Source organism: Monodelphis domestica, chromosome 3 (genome assembly GCF_027887165.1).
Source record: "Monodelphis domestica isolate mMonDom1 chromosome 3, mMonDom1.pri, whole genome shotgun sequence".
NCBI lineage: Eukaryota > Metazoa > Chordata > Mammalia > Didelphimorphia > Didelphidae > Monodelphis > Monodelphis domestica.
The window spans coordinates 218,381,014-218,401,921 of NC_077229.1; the positions used below are offsets into that span (position 1 = coordinate 218,381,014).

General features: G+C 35.7%; 2 long non-coding RNA genes across 2 annotated transcripts in view; one reads left to right on the plus strand and one right to left on the minus strand.

The window, feature by feature from the left end:
• The window catches only part of LOC103097165 (uncharacterized), a 247,936-nt gene that overhangs the window by 19,250 nt on the left and 207,778 nt on the right, over positions 1–20,908 (plus strand). The gene's annotated exons all lie outside the window — the stretch shown is intronic.
• LOC103096645 (uncharacterized) lies at positions 6,572–17,329 on the minus strand. Its single transcript, XR_464999.3, has 2 exons — positions 16,878–17,329; positions 6,572–7,264 (listed from the first exon to the last, which is right to left on the minus strand). It is a non-coding gene; the product is annotated as an uncharacterized LOC103096645 (long non-coding RNA).

Sequence of the window (20,908 nt, forward strand, 5' to 3'; positions counted from 1 at the left end):
TATAATTAACAATATATAAATAATAACAAACAACATATTAAAAAACTGGGATTCCTGGTTCAAAAACAAGATTTCACTCTCCCTTCCATCACTCTAAATTCCCACTCCAGATCTTACATGAACTGAAACTTTAAATCCATGAACTCATGAGTGCTGACTCCAAGAAAACTTGCAGTAATTTCACTGATGTAGGAAGTTTGATCATATTTGTTTTTTTTTCAGGGGGGAGGATGGAATCTTCATTTCCAATGAATGAAATGGAAAAGCATGTATAAAAAACTTACTGTGTACCAAGAATTGTGCTAAACAATGGAAATACAATTAGAAAAGCAAGACAATCCATTCTCTCCAAGAGCTCACATTTTAATTGTGTGAGACAATGATATAGATGATTTCTCCTACCAGGTGGATGGAAAAGCCCATTGATCTATAGTGTGATTTGTCAGGATAAATGGCCTTGCCTGGAGATCTGGAGGGTCCATGGTAAGGCCCAATGGCTTACTGGAAGAATAATAGTGAGTGGTACCTGCTTATTAAAAGGAATATAAGTGGCCGTGTCCACTCAGTAGGTAAGAACTTGGAGGGACCAGGCTCATGTGTTTTGGGAGGGGGAAATCCTGGTGGGATTTAAGCAGGACCTAGGAAAGGCATTAGAGAATGGATCCTGTACTGATTGGTTCTCCTTTCCAGGACCTGGTAGAATGAGAATGGGTAAAAGCTGGGCATTGTGAAAAGGGGGAATTTTTACCAAAGATACTAAATCATATAGAATTATCGGTTAGAATATTTGGGGTGGTAAGTACCCCTCTTTGCAGTGGCATGTTATTTTATGGATATATGATTTTTTTTCAGTATGGGTACTGCTCCCATTGACTCAGACCATCATTACTCTTTGACCCAGGAGACAGTCTTTATGAACTGCCATGGCTAAAAATAAAATCATCAGCTTGTGATTCCCTTTCTGGGAGGTGGTCTTGCCCAATTTCATAAAGCTAGTCCTGATTGAATAGAGTGTATGTTGCTAGACTGGATCTTGAAGCCTTTCTGACTTGGTTGAACTTTCTAGACCTTTTTTTTAAGTGAAAAACCCTCAGTCACCACTATGCTTCAATGGAGCATTGTATTTAAATTTTAATTAAATTTTATTTTATTTTTATAAATTATAAATTTTATTTAAATTTAATTAAATTTGCCTTTAAAGAAAGTCAAAGAATGTTCTTTATAGTGTTACCTGCAATAATGTGCTATGCTTTATGACCCCTTTTCTCTCCTCTGGGATAGGATACAGAGATTCACGCAATGCCCCCAAGCTTTCATCCAATGGGTCTCAGCTGCATAGTAAAAGTAAAGCAAATTTAAAATGAATTCTTAGCCCTGTTTGGCAATGCTGTTGTACTCATGCATTTGTGGTACAGGTAAGCGAAAGGAAGTAAACAAAGATTACATAGATTGCTGCTGTGCTATATTGAAGCACCTGCTTTCCCTGTTGTATAGTATTTAGGCATGGATTGGCTTTATTTTTTAAAAATGAGTCTCAAGTGTTGAAAGGGACCTCAGAGATCATATAGATAAATCTGTAGCTGAAAAGGATTCTTATCTATAACATCCTTGACAAGGCATCATCTAGTTTCCATTTGAGGATTTTCTGTTATGTTGGAATATGATGCCCCAAGGCAGCTGTATATACCTTTGTTGGATAGCTCTTATTATGAAGTTTTTCCTTTTCATCAGTATTAATAATAGCTAATGTTTTGGTGTTGTTCAATTGTTTCAGTAATATTTGACTCTTTATAACCCCATTTGGGTTTTTTTTTTTGACAGTTACCAGAGTGGTTTGCCATTTCCTTCTTTAGCTCATTTTACAGATGAGGAAACTGAGGCAAGCAGAGTGAAGTGACTTGCTCAGGGCCACACAGCCATTAAGTGTCCAAAGCCAGACTTGAATTTTGACTTTAGGCTTGGTGTTTTATTTACTGTACCACTTAGCTGCCCCCTACTAATGGTTACATAGTATTTACTGTGTGCCAAGCAGTGTGCTAAATGCTTTACAATTATTATTTCATCTGACCCTCACAATGACCCTGTGAAGTAGGCACTGTTATTATCCATATTTTACAGTTGAAGGAAGTGAGGCAAACAGGGGAAATGACTTACCCTGGTCACATAGATAGTGTCTGAGATTCAATTTTAACTCAGATCTTCCTGACTACTGATTCAGTGCCTTATCCAATTGAATCACCAAGCTGCCTCTCTCCAACTTTTCCCAGTTGCTCTTGGTTCTGCCCTTTGGGACCAAGCAGAGCAAGTCTAAACCTTGCACGTGACAGTCTTTCAAACACCATGTCTTCCCTTCTGGCTAAAGTCTGTTCCTTCATGTTAATGATTTTAATGAATTGATTTTAATTGATTAGATTTTTAATGAAGTATTATTTTCTTTTTCCTCACTATTTCTGGTGATTCTTTGAACTTGTGTCTTCTTGTCTTTCTCTTTTACATACAATATGCTTCCTAACTTTGTGCATATGTGAAAAATTAAGAAGTTGGGTTAGATCATCCCAAATCTAGGTCTGTGATCCTGTCATTTATTATCTTATAAAATATATGTATCACTCTCCTTGGATTTATTCAGAGTTTAATTACTACCTCCAGGTTCAAGGGGATACTCTGTGAGCCAACATTTCTAACTAGAGCTCATAAGCCCCAACTAGTGAACTTACTCTTGGTAGTCAGCCTGGAGATAGAACTCTCTCAAAGCAAAGGCATTTATGAAGATGGTAAAGTAAGAACAGAATATGTTCCACCCCTGCATTCCATAATTCTAGGTACACACAACATCAGTGGGAAGAATGGGTGCGATTTAAAGTACAGTGGTAGTAAGGAAATACTATCAGGGAATACAAATGGCACTTCTGATACTATAGAACCTCCATATCCTTTTTCTTCTTATGGTGTCCTTCCAATGTACCCTGGAGGTGGGACACTCAGCTGGGTTCCCACCATCTACCCTATTCTATGGCTTGACCCTCGGATTTCAGGGCTAATTTTCTCTTGTAGCCATATTTGTTTCTCTTCTATATGGACAAAAATTAGTCCTTAGAAGCTACTCCCTATCTTGGATTCTGTGTCTCTGACTATATAGCTACTCTTGCAATATAGAATGTCTCTTGCTGGGTGAGTAGCTCTACTGCAAGCGGTTATGGCTGATGGAGGAAAGATGAGAGAAAATCCCAGTCTTCCCTGTGTTGTATGGTAGAGGTTCTGGAGGTCATACACAGTTGCTCTCTGCCTTGAATGCCTAAACAGCCTCAGTGGCTTCTAGGATTGGCAAACTTAGCTTTCTAAATGTCATCAATTTTTTTTCTAGCCAATGAGCATCTGCCCTTTTCATTCTATGGAAAAGAACTCCTTATTTCAACATTTCTTTGCAATCTCTTAACATATTAACATCTTACTTTTGTTATCTGTTTCTTATTTTATGGGATTGCTTCGGAGCAGGTTAGTCAAGTCTTCCTTACTACACAAATACATCCATTCATATATGTAGATATATATGTATCAACAAATATAAACCACAGTTAGTTCTTATATACTCTTATAGAATTTCTTTTATTGCTATTATTTCCTTCTGGATCTGTGAATTCCTAACTTAGTAACTCCTTCAAATGTAAAGTATTTCCACTTCAGCAAATTGCGTGAGTACTGAAAGATGCAGTGATTTGCCTATGGTCATGCAACCAACATATGTCATAGGTAGGACTCAAAACCACATCTTCCTGACTCCAAGGCCACTTATATCAAATTGTCTCTTATAAAAGAAGGAATTAATTAGCAATAAAATAACTGTTGAGCATTTAAATCTTACTGTATGCTTGGCACCTTAGTACTATGTGGATAATACAGATAAAATTCAAAATAGGGGCTTAAAATTTGGATTGGAACTTACTTTGTGCAATATTAAAACAAAGCACTTGGATTCCAGGATTTTACTTTATCTTGGTAGGCACTATATCTGCTCTTATAATACCTTTGTGAAAGTTTGGTGTCGGGATCTGGGCATATTAAATAGGAAGCATTGGCAGAAGTATCAGTGCTCATTGGTGGTGTTTTTCTAAAACTTTTGGAGTAGATGATCTTTACTGTCCTTTCTAACTCCAGATCTATGATCCTTTGACCAAATAAGCTTTAAAAATGTAATGTACTGGCAAAGAACTAGAAACTGAGGGGATATCTATCAATTGGGGAATAAGTGAACAAATTGTAGTACATGATTGTGATGACTTACTACTGTGCCATAAGAAACAATGAGCAAATAAATTTTTTAAAAACTTGGAAGAACTACATGAGATAATGAAGAATGAAATGAATAGAACCATGAGAACATTATATATAGCTACAGATTTAATATTTGAAGAATAACTTGTGAATGTTCACTTTCAGAGAATGAACTACAAAATGGAAAGACAAAAAAATCATAATCTCTATATACATATCTGTTTGCCAAATTATATTTTCAATGGTATGGGGTGGGGAGGGAGGAAAAAAGTGTAACATATTTTTAATTTCCGTTTTTGGAGTAAAAACAGCCTCAAATTTTCTTTGATAGAAGAAGGACAGATCAACATATTTGTGCTTGAATTTATGCAAACAAATATTCATTCAGTAAGAAGTTCCAAATATCTAAATAAGCTAAAAATTAAATTTAAAAATGATTGTGATTAACTTTCATGAATGCTTCCTTTTATTGGCAAATACATAAGATATGTTCAGAAGATGACTCAATATTTAAAAATTGACATCAATATTGAATTTTTGTTTTCGTATTTATGCAAATTTACTAACATACGATAATGCATAAAATATAGATTTGCTATTCAACAGACTTTATAGCGCAGATAGCCTTTTAATTAATGGAATTTACTTGAGGTTGACAAATCATTTCAGAAATTGAATCAATATAAAAAATATTATGTTTTCACTAACCATTTTGCTGGCTAATAAAGTAGTAACAAAAATAAGTTACTAAACCGAGAGTCTGGTTGAATTCGCTATGGTTCAGAGCTGTTTTCCTCTTTTCTTCCCCCATCTGTCTCCACCTTCCTAATAATATTGACTACCTTGTGTTTAAAGTTTGAGTTGGTGAGTCTACTTTGGACTCCCCCTTTGAAGAAGAGCAATACAAATACAGGACACAATTCTATACCCTTGCCTGTCATAAGATGAATAGGTAATTTATCCCTTCACCCCCTTCTGATTCCCAGCTTTAAGATCACCTTTAAATGAAATAAATGTTTGGCATTCTTCCATTTCAAATGCAAAGAATGTATTCTAAATCTGCTTTAGTACCTCTTTATATCCTCTGCACTAGTTTGATCTACAGTGAACAGTCCAGGAAAATGATGTAGAAATTGATTTGGTACTAAGCCATCATGTTCAGTCTTACCTTAGCTATCTAACAGGACAGTAATACTTATGGAGCTCCACATTCCCCTCTGGAACTATAAGCAATTGTCTCTCTATCTCTCTAACTCTCTCATTCCTCTTGACAGTCCTTTTCCTTATCATCCTTATTTTGTTTTCATTTCTTTCTCTAGCCCATGACCCACTGGGCCACCACCAACGATTGTAGTAATATGGAATAAAATATAGTAACTGTATGTGAGTGAAGTCCAAACCAAGGAATAGGTGATGTTCAAATCAGAGAAAGGGCCCTTACTGCTGGGAGAGAGCAGATGTAGAGTTTGGTTGGCTTTAAAGGATGTGTCAGGATTCAACACATAAAGAGTGGAAGGAAGGAGCACATTCTAGAAATAGGAAACTTAATGGGGCAGGATGTTGTGGCATGTTTGGGGGGCACTTAGTGTTAAACAGAATGAAGAAGGGGTTGGAGAACATGACAGAGGAAAAACATGTTAACTTGCAGAAGAGATGAGTTTGGTAAAATATAATAGCTCTATTTGAAGGATTATCATATTAAAAGGGATTTATACTTCTCTTATTTGGCCCCAGAGCACAAAACTAGTAACAATCAATCAACAAGAATTAATTATGTGCCTGTGATACACAGAAAAGACAAATAACCCCTGCCCTCAAGGACCTTATATTTTAATTGGGTAAATAGCATATAAACAATTGGGTATATACAAGACAAAGAGAATATGGAAAACCACTGGTAGACAGCAGTGATTGATTGGCCCATGTAGAAGGAATTTTTGTTGTACAAGTTGGACAAAATGGCCTATGAGGTCCCTTCCAATTCTGACATTTTCATTTATTTCTGAAGTTGCAGAGAAACAAATTTAGACTTAATGTAACAAAGAATATCTAACATTTAGTCCTGTATACAACTGGGATAGATGCTTTAGTAAGCATCCTTATTCCAGGTATTTAAAGAGAACCTAAACTATAATTTGTCATGGATATTGTTGGGATTATGGATTAAATAATTGGTATGGATGAATTAGACTGGATGGCCTCTGAAGGTCTTTCTGCCTCTCACATTCTGCAATTCTAGAAAGAGTAGTTTACATTATTGCCATTTTCTCATCCTTCACTCAATCTTAAACAATCAGACTTCTTCCCTTCACAGTTTATTGAAATGGTTCTTTCTAAGGCTACCTTAATATCAAATTAAATGGTCTTTTATCAGTTCTTAAGCCTTTTGTCTTCTTTGTGGTATTTGCTACCATTTATCATTTATTTCTTTTTGGTACTGTCACCTTCCTTGGATTCAATGATATTTCATTCTTCAGAATCTCCTCCAACCACTCTGATCACTCCTTCTTTGTCTTCTTCAGTGGCTTCTCTTTCCCTAGATGTGAATATCTTCCAACATTTTGCCCTATTAACCCTCTCTTTTATATTTACATTATCTTCTTTCATGATCTCAATGACTCTTATGACTGATAATGCCCAAATCTATCTCTGTCCTTGATCATCCCTTCCTTGGGTTTGAGACCCATGTAATTTGTTTTCTAGGTATCTTCATCTGGATTTCCTACAGTCACTTTAAATGCATTATCTAAAACAGAACTCATAATTGTTACCTCACAATTCATACACTCTAATTTCTTTATTTGTGTTGATGGCACCATGATTCTTCTAGTCACCCAGACTCAAAACCCTCTGAACCCCCTTCTCTCTTTGTTACTCTTCACATCAATTAGTTGCTGAATCTTTTTGATGATACTTCTTCAATATCTGTTGTATTTTTCACTTTTCTGCTCTCACTGCTAATTTTCTAGGTCAGGTCTTCAGTATTTGTGACCTAAAATATGGGAAATCTCAGAGGCAGTTAGATAGCACGAGATAGAGTACTTGAGTTGGAGTCAGGAAAACCTGAGTTCAAATCCTACCTCAGACACTTCCTTGATGTGTGATTATGGGTAAATCGTTTGACCTTTCTAGTCCTCAGTTTTCTCATTGGCAAAATGGTGATAAATAAGAGCACCAACCTCAAAGAGGTGTAAGAGTCAAATGAGGTAATAATGATGAAGTGCTTAGCACAGTGCCTGGCCTATAGTCAGCATTATATAAAAGTTAGCTATTAGATAAAAGATGTAAAGTGTTTTGTAAATCTAACAGCACTATATAAATGATAGCTACTGTTAATAATAATCTCCCTGCTCTTCTCACTCCAAAATTCCTACCATATTACTGACAGAATGATCTTCCTACATACTGGTCCAATCATAACACCTGCTTTCTTTGAAAAAACAACAACACTTAAATAAAATAGACTCCCTATCTATTAGATAAAATACAAATGCCAACCCAGAATTAAATACGTGTCCCCAATTTCTTTTCCAACTTGGATTCATATACTGTATTTCCTAGGTAAATTGTGTTATATACCAATCTTGTCCTGGCTGAGTTTCTTGTCTCTGTTTTTTGTGCATATAATTACCTCCTCATCCCTCTCCCCCATTTCTCTAATGGATTGATTTCCCAATGTCACCAACACATATTTCTGATTTATTTTTTCTGAGGGATTTATTACTCTGAATCTTTCATATACCTGTTTGAACTTTTTCTGTGCATCTATCCTAATAACTAGTGAGATGACTATTTTTGTACATTTTTCTCCACCCTTAAGACTTCCTGTGCCCTCAAGTAGACTGAGAACTTCTTGAAGATAGAGATGGAGTCTTTTTTAACTTATATTTGTCTCGTGCCTAGTTCTAATATATTGAACATTCTTGGCCCTTAATAGGTGTTTATTAAATTGAAGAGTATTGAAAAGGGCAGGGGAAGATAGCATTATTTCCTATATTTTTGCAAAAATATAACCTCTCTAAAAACTTCCTTTGTGTTGAGGAAATAACATAACTCTGAAATAATATCTAGGTTGAGAAAGTGATTGTACTAACAGAGTAAGGTATTAAAGGTGTATTATTCTTATAGAAATACATATTTATAATTTATTTTTGATATTTATAATTTTATACATTAGCATTGGAGTCTGGTTTCTCATGACTTGACCAAAAAAATCATTTCCCCCTTATTATACTGCCATCTCTCATGGTATAAAAGAAAAAACAATCAGACCTTGAGGAGTTATAATATAATAGAAAGAACACAGAACTTGAACTTAAAGACCAGACTTCTTATCCCACTTCTGATTCTTACCATTTGTATGACCATAGGCAAATCATTCAGCCTCTCTGAATCTCAGTGCTCTTTATCTAAAAAAGTTAGTATATTTCCTTTTACTATCTATCTCACAGAATTGAAGTGAAGAAAGCCTAAACAAAACTTAAAAAGTACTTCACAAAATGGAATTATTCTTTTTTTTTCTTTCTTCTGATTATTTTTAGAAGCCTTCCCAATGAATCAAGTTAACACTGGAGTTGGGAGAATATCTTCCCATATCTTCTTCCTTCCTCTTTCCAACCTCACTCCCATCATTACTTTCAAGTCCTATATTTCAGTTACATTTGGTAAAGAAGTCTTTTTCACTGAAAAGGGAACCAAGAAGCAACAGCTTTGTGTTAGGTAGACTGATTGTGGATGGAAGGAAATAATTGATTTCCTAACATATGGTAGAGCTGATGGACTTGTAAGAAATACTGAAATGGGATAACTGGCTTTGTGACTGATAACATTGAACTGTAGTGTCTATTACCTTGAGTGGGGGCTTTTTGTTTTCTCATTCTGATTACTGGTAATAGACTTAGCATTCACCTTTTACTTTCATGGCTTTCTTCTTTTTCTTTAGCTCAGTGATGCATCATTTGTTTCAAATAGATGATAATATTATCCTTTTCTCAGTGCTTAGAATAGGTGTGAGCTTATTGCACTGGCTTTTCTGAGTTCAAAGTTACCTTGCTTTTAAAAATTTAGTTCTAGAACTCTGATGGAGTGGGATGGACGATGCAACTTTATATAGAATGTCAAGTAGTTCTCTTTGAAATGGGGGAAGGGCAGAGGTATTTCTGTTGGGATCTATCCTGATAAGAGTTATGGCATATTTACTTCACTTGCTATTATTGTCTGCGCGTTGGTATTCCATAAGTACTTAATAGTTACTTTTATTAGACAGTTGTCAAGTTGTGAGTGAAGTTGTCTTCTCCCTGTTGTCTGCCCATAGATTTAGGTAGGTTATAGGAATTGAAATGGCTCTTATTTCTAGGACTGTTAATATTGATGAAATGCACATTTTAATTTGTTTTCTAAACATTTTATTTTGCAAATTTTGGTAAATATTTTGGAGTATTTCAATACCTGCCAAGCACGATACCTTTTATTCTATTAGAAAGTTCTCCTACAGCAAAAAATATTTGAGGGCCATGGTGGCATAGAGGATGATCCTACCTCAGGTCCAGTCACAAAATTAATTTAGTCTGCTTGAGTGGTCGTTGTCAACTAACTGACAAGAGATCTATAGCCACTTGACACTGGGAGGGGTAGTTGAGGTGGTTTGGGCTTACATTGAGTTGTGGAACAGACTACAAGATCTGGAGGTGGTATCTTTGGAGGTGAGATACAATTACCCTAGGAGAGGCATTGTAATCCTCTTCCCACTACCCTACACTTTCCCACTATATATTAGTACCCTGGGGTAAAGCTTTATTATTCTCATGTTAGTTTTGCCTTTCAAATATCAGACATTCAGAAATATTTTTAATTAATTATCTTCAGGTCACAATTCTATTCATATTGTCTGAAAAGAGTTCCAAATACATATATTTTTAAATACTCTAGTTCTCAAAGTTATGCAGTCACTTCTCTTATCTTAAGAAAAAGAAAGAAAACAAGTATCCATTTCTGAGTGGAATCAGAAAACAAACATGCATAAGCTATATATATAACCATGTGAAAAATGCTATAAATCATTATTGATTAGAGAAATACAAATCAAATAACTGAGATCTCACATGTATCAGATTCATTAAAGTGATAAAAGGGCAAAATGATTAGTGTTGGAGAGGATGTGGAAACCTGGGGACATTAATACATTACTGATGGAACTGTGAATGATTCAGTCATTTTGGAGAAATAATCTGGAATTATGCCCAACAAGTTATAAAATTATATTTATTTTTTGTAATGATTTTCTATTTCATCCATCACATGTAATAATGTTCCATATAAGTTTTCTGAAATTATATAATCCAAAGTGTCTCCCTCCCTTCCCTTCCCCTTCCTGGAGATAGTAATTAATTTGATCTGGGTAATACATGTGTTATCATGCAAAACATATTTTCATATTGTTCATTTTTGTAAGAGAATAATCATATAAAACCAACCTCCCCAATAAAAACCCAAATCAACTAAAGTGAAAAATTGTATGTTTTGATCTTCATTTCAACTCTTACAGTTCTTTCTCGGGAGGTGGATAGCTTTCTTTGCAGTAAGTCTTTCAGAATTGTCCTGGATCATTGTATTGCTAAGTGTTCTATAGTTGATCCTTCCACTATATTGCCATTGCTGTATACAGTATTCTACTGATTCTGTTTATTTATCTTTGCATCAGTTCATTTAGGTCTTTGCAGCTCTTTCTGAAATCATCCTATTGCTCATTCCTTATAGCACAATAGTATTCCATTACCATCATATACCACATTTTGTTCAGACATTCCCCAATTGAGGGATATAACTTTAATTTCCAATTTTTTTGTGACCACAAAGAAGTCTGATATAAAGATTTTTGTACACATAGGTCCTTCTACCTTTTTTGTATCTCTTTGGGAAATAGATCTAATAGTGGTATTATGTGATCAAAGGGTATGCACTATTTTCTAGCCCTTTGGGCATAGTTCCAAATTGCCCTCCAGAATGGTTGGATCAGTTCATAACTCTACCAACTACCATTAGTGTCCCAATTTTGACACATACCTTTGAAAATTTATTACTTTCCTTGACTGTTGTGTATATATTTTGACCCAGCAACACCAGTATTATGTTTATTTTCTAAAGTGATTATACGAAAAGGAAAAGAACCTATATGTTTTTAATTATCCATAGCAGCTCTATTTGTGGTGGCGAAGAACTTGAAATTAAGGCATTGCCTATCAATTGGGGAATGGCTAAAATATGTTGTAGCGTATGATTATGAGGGAAGAATGCTGTGCTGTAAGAAATGATGAGCAGGTTAATTAAAAAAAAAATGGAAAGACTTAAGTGAAATTATGGAGAACAAAATAACCAGAACCAAGAGAACACCATATATAGAAATAGAAATATTATTTGAAGAGTGATTTGTATATGCTTACCTCCAGAGATGGAACTGAAATATAGAAATAGTAAGACATAGTTTTATATATACATATATCTTTTTGTCAAATAATACTTTCTCCAACAGGGAGGCATGGAGTAAGGGAATTACCTGGGAGTTTTAATGTAACAAACTTTTAAAGAAAGAAAACTAATGAAGAGTTGAGTACAAGTTCTGATTTGACACTCCTTAGATATGTTTGATTCTTCAAGTTATATAACCTCTCAGTGGCTCGGGTGCATTTAAAATTTCAGAAAAGTTACTGGGGGGACAGCTAGATAGCTCAGTTATAGAGAAACAAGCCTGGAGATGGAGGGTCCTAGGTTCAAATATGGCCTTAGCTACTTCCTAATTGTGTGACTGTGGGTAAATCACTTAACCCCAACTGCTCAGTCTTTACCTCTCTTCTGCCTTGAAATCGACACTTAGAATTAGTTCTGAGACAGAAGGTATTGAAAAAATTTTAAACAAAATGGTGGCTCAACTGCTTTGGTAGAAAGAATCTCCCCATTGGAAATTCACATCAGCAATGAAATCACATGTCCCCTCAAAAACAACAAAAACAAATAGAAGCAAAACCATCCAACCAATCAAAGAGCCCTTTACTGACACTGGAATTAGAGTCAGGAGGAAAGGATCTGCTTTTGATCTCAACATTTAGCTTTGCAACTTAAGACCAGTCACAGCTTTAAAAGTTTCAATTTCCATACTTGAAAGAGGGGTCAAGAATATTTTTATTTTCATAGTATTAGTGTAAAAAAGTACTTTATTTTCCTGAAGGTACAGTATATGAATATGCTATTGTTTATTCTTCAGAAGTTATTGAAAAAGATGAAGTTACCAAGCAGGTCTAAGAATTTGGAGCTAAATTCTTTTTGGTATTAGTGAAGATTCTCAGATGCCATTAAACCTTTCTCTCTTCTTCTTCTTCTTCTTCTTCTTCTCTCTCTCTCTCTCTCTCTCTCTCTCTCTCTCTCTCTCTCTCTCTCACTCTCTCTTTATCTCTGTGTGTGTGTGTGTTGTGTGTTTCCTCCACACTTAGGGTATAAGGTGACTCCTGAGTTACCCATGGTTGTCCATATGAGCTTCATGAAAATCCAAGTTTTTCAAAGAAAGATTTTTGTACTCTAATAATTTGGGACCTGTTTCAGGCAGAACATGTACAATACTCTGCGTGGGATTATTCCTGAAATAGAAATTCTGTAGGAGGAATACCAGAATCATTTCAATCAATATTTGGGCATATATATAGTTCAGCAAAAATAAGTAACACTTTGGGAAAGTTAAGTCAGTGGGAGCACACAATAAGAATGCTTGCTTTTGCTGGCTCTGTTTTAGGGCAAAGATTATTAACTTGGAGTCCCTGTACTTGTTTTTAAAAGTAATTTTGATCATTGTATTTAAAATATAATTGGTTTCCTTTGTAATCCTATGAATTTTATTTTGTGTGTTTAAAATATTCAGAGAAAGGTCAAACAGACTTCACTGGATTGACAAAAGGAGGCCAATCACACACACACACACACACACACACACACACACATTAAGGATCTCTGTTTTAGGGAGACTAAAGATGTAGGATGATTGATCCAGCCAGAAATCACACCATTGTGTGTCACCAAAAAGGAAAGCTTAATGATAGTGTAAAAGTCATTCTTTTGTTTTTATGTCCTAGGAAATTCTAAGCCATTGCAGTGGGTGATATCTATGAATGCAGTGTCCTGTAATGTTGCAGATGGTGACTGTATAATATTAAAAGCATATGGCTGCAAACATTTTAAAATGCTGTGCAATATAGAAACCTCATTCATCATGGCATCCTGAATGCAGGGACCTGCGAGGGCCCTCCGTTAATTACAGGGCTTGACATTTCTAGGACTAACTAAGAATGATACAGTTGGCTATGAATCATCTCTTTCCATGCTGAAATGCCAAGCTTCTGTTTTATTGCACTGAAGATTAAGTCCAACGGAGTGGTAGTGATTCTGAACATCAGTATTTTTTGCCTCCATCAACTTGCTGATACAGCATTTATATAATACAAATGGACCTCTGCACCTTTTTAAAGTGCTTTAAATCGAGACAAATTTATGCCTCATCAAAAGGTTAATCCTGACAAATTATTGTAAATTATTTCTGGTGGGTCTGCTACAGGTGCAGTTAAATTAATTCTGCTCCGTGTACAGCTGGATGTATATGTTGGGTAAAATGTTACTCTACTTTTTGTGGTAAGAGGAGAACTTCAGTGAAAACGAGGGGGTCATTCTTGGAATCCATTGCCTTGGAGCACAGGTACACTCTCCATTACCAGTCAGTCAGGCAAGAAACATTTCCCTTAGTGTGGGGAGGGAATAGAGGGAATGGGGTACCAGGGAAATTTCATGTAACACATAGACAAGCTAATTAATTAATTTTAAAATGCCTACTATGTGCTGGAAGTTCTAGTTACGGTGCATATATTCTAAGTTGAGCCATTCTGCCTATCTTTCTACTATAATACATTTAGTGTTGTTTTCCTTCCAGATGTTGTGACTTTTTTAGAAAAAAAATATTCATTTTGGTAGGAACATGTAATTCTTATTCATCTATCTTTCTGAAAGCTACATCCTTTTCTTTCCCATCACTGAAACTTTTATAACCTATTGTTTTCACTGGCAGCAGTTCTTTTCCTCAACTCTGGGTCACAAAATATAAAAATGATGAAACTAAAGTGGGTTTTGAGGAAGAAAAATGAAACAATATGAAAAAGCAAAAAAAAATAATTTATTGAGCACTTATCTACTGGGTCTGATGGAACTGCATAGAAATTATTCCTAGCTTGGAAGAGTGTACAAGCTAAGGTAAACAACTTAAATAGAAAGAGAATACATATAGGATGACTACAGGCAGCCCCCATTTTCTCCTGGCTCTCTGTCCCATTCATTGTGTTGCCTCCCAAATTAACATGTATTCTTCAATTCTCATTGCTTTCACCTGTCCTTGTAGGAAAGGCAATAGTGCCCAAGAAGTCTAGCTTCCCTCTGTTTTAATAATTCTGTGAGAGCTCTTCCTTCAGCAGCTCCTTTTTTAAAGTCTTGTGCTAATGACCTGGTAATTGCTTTTATGGTTCTTCCAATGAAGTGTGAAGTGTTCTGTTGACTGTCAAGTAAGCTTCAAATAAGCTTATTGTTTCCTGGAGGCCTTTGGTCAGATACTGAGAGTTGTTCTGAATAAACAGAAGTGGTAGGAGAGGATGAGTGGGAGAAACGCTGGATTAGCCCTTAGTTTTGAAAACGTGATGTGAAGTAGCTTGGAGGCTCATATAGAATATCTGTGAATAATTTTCTATTTTTTAAGATCTACAACTTAATATTAAACAGCAACAAAATAATTAAACTCATTGTTCTAATATTTTAAAAAATCAAACAATTTAACACATTAAAATGTTCCAACTTTTCCCACTTCTTTTTTCATTAGGAATCTTTGCCTCTTCATTCTCATTCATCATTTTTTTCTGTATGGTACTTTATCCTTCTGTTGCTTTTTTGACTTGCATTATTACATGAGTTTAAAATGTGTTTCTTTATGTTCCTCACAATTGAATCTTAATTGGAATATAGTATTCTGTATTGCAGTTTACTTAACCAGTCCCCTATTATTAGATATTTAAGTAATTTAGAATTTTTGTAATTTATGCTGCCGTGAAAGATAGGTCTTTGAAAAATTGTGATAATACTCTCAGAGACTATTTCAAGTTATGAAGTTATTAAATCTCAAGGTATGATTTTGGGGGGGGGGGTAACTTTTATAGTGTACTCCCAAATTGCTTTCCTTAGTGATTCTATTCTTTCATAGATCCATCAATGCTAAGTGAATGTACCTATCTCTCTATTGCTGAGTTAGTATACAACTTCATTCCCATTTTCCATGGAGAAAAACATCACAGCAATCAACAATGACAATAAACATGAGTTGAGTGAATATCATAGTACTCTGAAATGAGACTATTCAGCAGTTTTAATAGTCTCAACTTCTACAGAGGAAAAATAATCAAACTTCCTTTAATTTTTTAGAAATAATGAGATTTTGGAAAAATATTACTGGGAAAATCTGCAAAAAGATTTTTGGGCTTTTATTTTATACCAAAGAAGAAGTCTGATTTTTTTTTCTTTTATGGGGTGTTTATAGTGCCTTCTTGTAAATTTTGGTTTAAGTATGAATTTCTGAATTTCTAAACTCTTTTTGTCACCTTTTGGCCTTCATGTGTCATCAGCCAGTTTCACAAAACTACTAAAAAACTCCAATTTTATTTGTTATGCCAAGTGTGATATGTCAAAACTGAGATGGGGAAAGTCATGATGGACAAGGGACAGCTGTATATAATTTGATTTTTGATGTCCTGTTTGTGAATTTTAGATTACTCCACCCTACTTAGTCTAACAAAAACAAGAATGTCTACACCCATACTTAAGGATTAAGTATTTAGGGGGATGGCTTATGACAGACATGTGCTAGCAAATGACAAATTAGAAACAACTGACAGACCCCTGGGCTGTCCTAAGTCAAGCTTAAGCTACCATTGGTACATGTGAGATGCAGTAAAATGGTAAGATGGTAAAAACTGTCTATATATTTCACATCAGTTCCTCTCTTTGGCCTCTTTTGGCGGAGAGGTGGCTCTGGTGGCAGCTTGCTGAGCATTTTGGCATCTTGGTGTGGTGGCAGCTATTGTCCAGTTTTGGTGGTGAGTTTTTCTTGATATTATATTGGGAGAAGCTTAGTAGCCTAGTTCAGGTGAGGCATCTTCACCGAGCTCTCTCGGAGTTTAGGCTGATTCTTTTCTCCTTTACCTTCCAAACACTATCCTCTTGGGAAAGCCTCTAATCTTAAAAGACCTTGTGGTGGAGGTCTTTTGACTCCCTCTGGCACAGACCAGGTGGGAGGAATCCTTTACCCTCTTCTCTCCTACTTAATTCCTTCCCTCTATATTAATTAAAATCACCATAAATTTCCAAACTGACTTGGGTATTTTGTTTGGGATTTTCTCTGGTGACCAAATTAATTTAGATTAGGTCACAACCCTAAAATTATCCTTACATATTCCCTTATATGTTAGGGCAATGATGGCAAACCTTTTAGAGACTGAGTGTCCAAACTGCACCTCACACCACATATGAGCTCTCACCTTACTCCAAATAGGGGAGGGAGGAAGCACTGCTGGGCAGAGGGGTGGGTCACGTGTGGAGAGGGTGAGGGGAGCAGCTCCCTCCAGCAGGCATGCCAGAGGCTCACCAACACGGGATCTTTGGCTGTTTATAACTACCTCTTTCTCCAATTAGTTTTAAGGCATCAGTAATGAAAAGAAAAAATTACAAGGTTGGTTCTCTGAATTTTTGCATATAAGATTTTGTTTCCCAATAGTTGGCATTTTCTTTTTTGCATTGTTTGAGTAGCTTCTGTCTTTTATCATCCCCCTTCAGCTTACTGTACAGAAAATTTCTTATCAAGTTTTGTTAGTCTGTATTCAGTACAGAAGATCAGGGTTACTTACTGTGAATTTAATTCCTGTGCAGGGAGACAACTTACCTTACAAAATCCAATTTTTATTTGTCCATGGGATCATAGATTTAGCACTGGAAGGGGTCCAACCCATCTTGTTTTGCAGATGAGGAAATAAAAGTAGGGCTAGTTGATTTGCCCGTGGTGACAATGGATGGCAACTGGTCAGACGGGATTTGAGCCTAGGTCATATGAATCTTGATACGATTTATCACTGCTATAAATAAGGAACTTTTGAGACTCCTCAGAATTGGTGAATGAATTTGTTAATTTTCTTTTTCTCCCAGAATGCAAATTCCTTTTGGTGTAGCTCAAAGGGCAATTTTTGCTTTTGTGCTCCTAGGTAAGCCATTGAATGTTGCTATGACTTACCTGGGTCAGAAGAAGCCATATTTAATCCTTGCTCAATAGTAAAGTGATACCTTAATGTAGTTCTTAGACACAATCCTTTCAATTCACTGACTCATGGTATGAGAGACTTGTATTTATGGGTAGGACTTATATTTTCACCAGCCTATTACTGTATTCCCACAATTCCTGCTTTTTCTCCCAACCAGTTCTAAGATAAACAGATCTGATGGAGTATGGCTCAATATTCACTTGATGAGTACCAATAGAAGGATGTAGTGTGATTCCTCTCTTTACCTAAATATCAGTACAATATTAGGGACCATTTTCAAAGACCTATGCTAATTAAATTAAATTAAAAAACATTTATTAATTGTCAACTACATGTAAGGTAATGTGTTATGTATAAATCCATAGGGAGAAGGTGACTGATAAGTCACAAGGTTGAACTCATTTGATTTAAATGTATATAAAATATATATGCATAAACACCATACATACATGTACATATATATATTGAAACATACATACATGCACACAGAGGCATCTATAGCTGATACTCTAGCATTTTATAAATAATATCTCATTTTATCCTCATCATAATTCTGGGAGATAGATGCTGTAATGAGTCTCATTTTACAGATGAGGAAACTGAGGCAGACAGGGGTGAAGTGACTTGCCCAGAGTCACACTGCTAGAAAGTATCTGAGATCAAATTTGAACTCAGGTCTTTATTGACTCCAAGCCCAGAGCTCTACCCACTATGGTATATGGCTACCTCACTTCAAACTTATTGTAGCTGGAAAAGTGCTGGACTTGGAGTCTGAAAGGCTGCCTTTAAATTCCATGTCAGAAACTTGGTAGTAGAGTGGCCCTAGGCAAGTCATGAAACTTCTCAGAACCCGAGTTTCCTTATCTATAGAATGAGGACATTAATAGCAGTTATGGACAACTAGGTAGTACAGTGGATAGAGCTCTAGAACTGGAGTCAAGAAGATCCGAGTTGAAATTTGACCTTAGATGCTAGCTGTGTGACCCTGGTCAAGTCACTTCACCTAGTTTGCCTCAGTTTCCTCATCTGTAAAATAATCTGGAGAAATAAATGGCAAACCATTCCAGTATTTCTGCCAAGAAAACTCTAAACAAGGTCATGAAGAGTCAGACACAACTGAAATGACTGAAGAACAACAAATGGCAGCTATTTCACAGGACTGTTGTGAGGATCAGAAAGGTGAGTGTGCTTTGCACATCTTAAAGCCCTTTGAAAGAGTTAAAACTATTATTAAAATATTCTTTCTTTCCTCTTCCACCCTCACCACCAAATTGTAGATTCACCATATTACAGCTTAAAGTATGCCTTAACCATTAGAGGGGCATCATGGCACCGTGGGAGGAGTTCTGGATTTTGAGTCAGGAGACCTTCATTCCATTCCCAATTGTTATTTACTATTCCTGGCAAGTCACCAAACCAGTCTGGACCTCATTTTTCTCATCCATAAAATGAAGAGGTTAGACTAAAAAAGATTTCTGACTCCAGCTCTGTCTCTGTGATCCTGGGAACCATTAGTGTTTACATAATGGCAGTAAGTTCCAGAAGGGATAGAAAAACAATCTTCATACATTGTCTGATGCATCTAGGGAGAGGTGAAGTAGATTTGAACCTTTTTTTTAAAGGGTTGCATGGCAAATGCAATATTCTTGGAAGTGAAACTAAGGAATGTAGTATGTGTTTTTTCTTCCTTCTAATTGCTTTGTTTGGACTCAGTCAACTGGAATTTTAGCTGTTGAGAGCCTAGTGTTGGTTTTGGTGTCCTAAGGCTATCAAGAGTGCACAAGAATAACATATGACCTCACTGCAAGGATATGTTATCCATCTATTTTAAATGTTACTTCTAACACTTGGGTGTGTGTGGGGGTGGAAACACATTTTTAGTTTGAGGTTTATTTTTATTGCAAGTGACCCAACTTGAGTGTTTGATAATGGTAGACTTTTTTTTTTTTAATAGTCTGGCTCCTTCCTACTAATGCAAGCAGAGCTGGTTGCTATCCCATTTCATCTTAATAGAAATCCATAATGTTTATAGACTATGGTAAGAATGGAAATGCATTGACTCTCTGAATCCTGGCTCTATTATTTCTAGTCCATTTGCATATAGCTTAGTGATTAGAACTGGAGACTAGGAAATTCTATGGATATTCCCATTTCCACAACTGTGAATAATGTAAGTGAAATTCTAAGAAGTAAATAAAATCATGGAAATAGCTTTTTAAAGTCTTTCTATTTAAATGGCCTGCACTTTTAAAATGAACCTCTTTAGCTGGGGTGGTTTTAATGTATATGCTTCACAGCAGCTGCATTGATAAGACAACCCTTGGCGAAACACTTTTGTCATTGATCCAAGGATGGGTCTCATATGACAGATTGTTGCATTTCTGAAGGAGCCATTGTGTCAATGATGAGCATGATAATGAGTCTTAAAATCTGACTCAGTGGAACAAATGCATTTTATTGGAATGCATTCTACTTGGAAAGGATGTACCAAAATAGAGTGAAAGTCTGAAAGCAGGGCATTATTTGATAATGAAAGACTAATATGTGAGTAGTTCAGCTTAAGTAAAAATGGAATTGAAAATGGGAATTGGCTTAGGGGTGGATAAAATCAACTCATCAGTAAGCCATATATGATAGAGAAGAGCTATCTGATTTGGTACAGGAGGAAAAAATGGAAAGTAAGATGTATAAAACAACTCAGATTGTCCTACCTCAATTTAATCTTAATGAGACTGGAAATATGTAGCATAAGATCTATGATACTGAAAATACTTTTCAAACACTTTGCTTAATCTTCCATGAAAGTATTTTATTTTCATAAATAGTATTAATACTCAATTGACCTATTTTTTTTCAGTACCTAATATTGGCTTTATCTAGTATACTTTTTCTTTCTTTCTTTCTTTCTTTCTTTCTTTCTTTCTTTCTTTCTTTCTTTCTTTCTTTCTTTCTTTCTTTCTTTCTTTCTTTCTTTCTTTCTTTCTTTCTTTCTTTCTTTCTTTCTTTCTTTCTTTCTTTCTTTCTTTCTTCTTCCTTCCTTCCTTCCTTCCTTCCTTCCTTCCTTCCTTCCTTCCTTCCTTCCTTCCTTCCTTCCTTCCTTCCTTCCTTCCTTCCTTCCTTCCTTCCTTCCTTCCTTCCTTTCTTCCTTTCTTCCTTCCTTTCCTTCCTTCCTTCCTTCCTTCCTTCCTTCCTTCCTTCCTTCCTTCCTTCCTTGCTTTCTTCCTTCCTTCCTTTCTTCCTTCCTTTCTTCCTTTCTT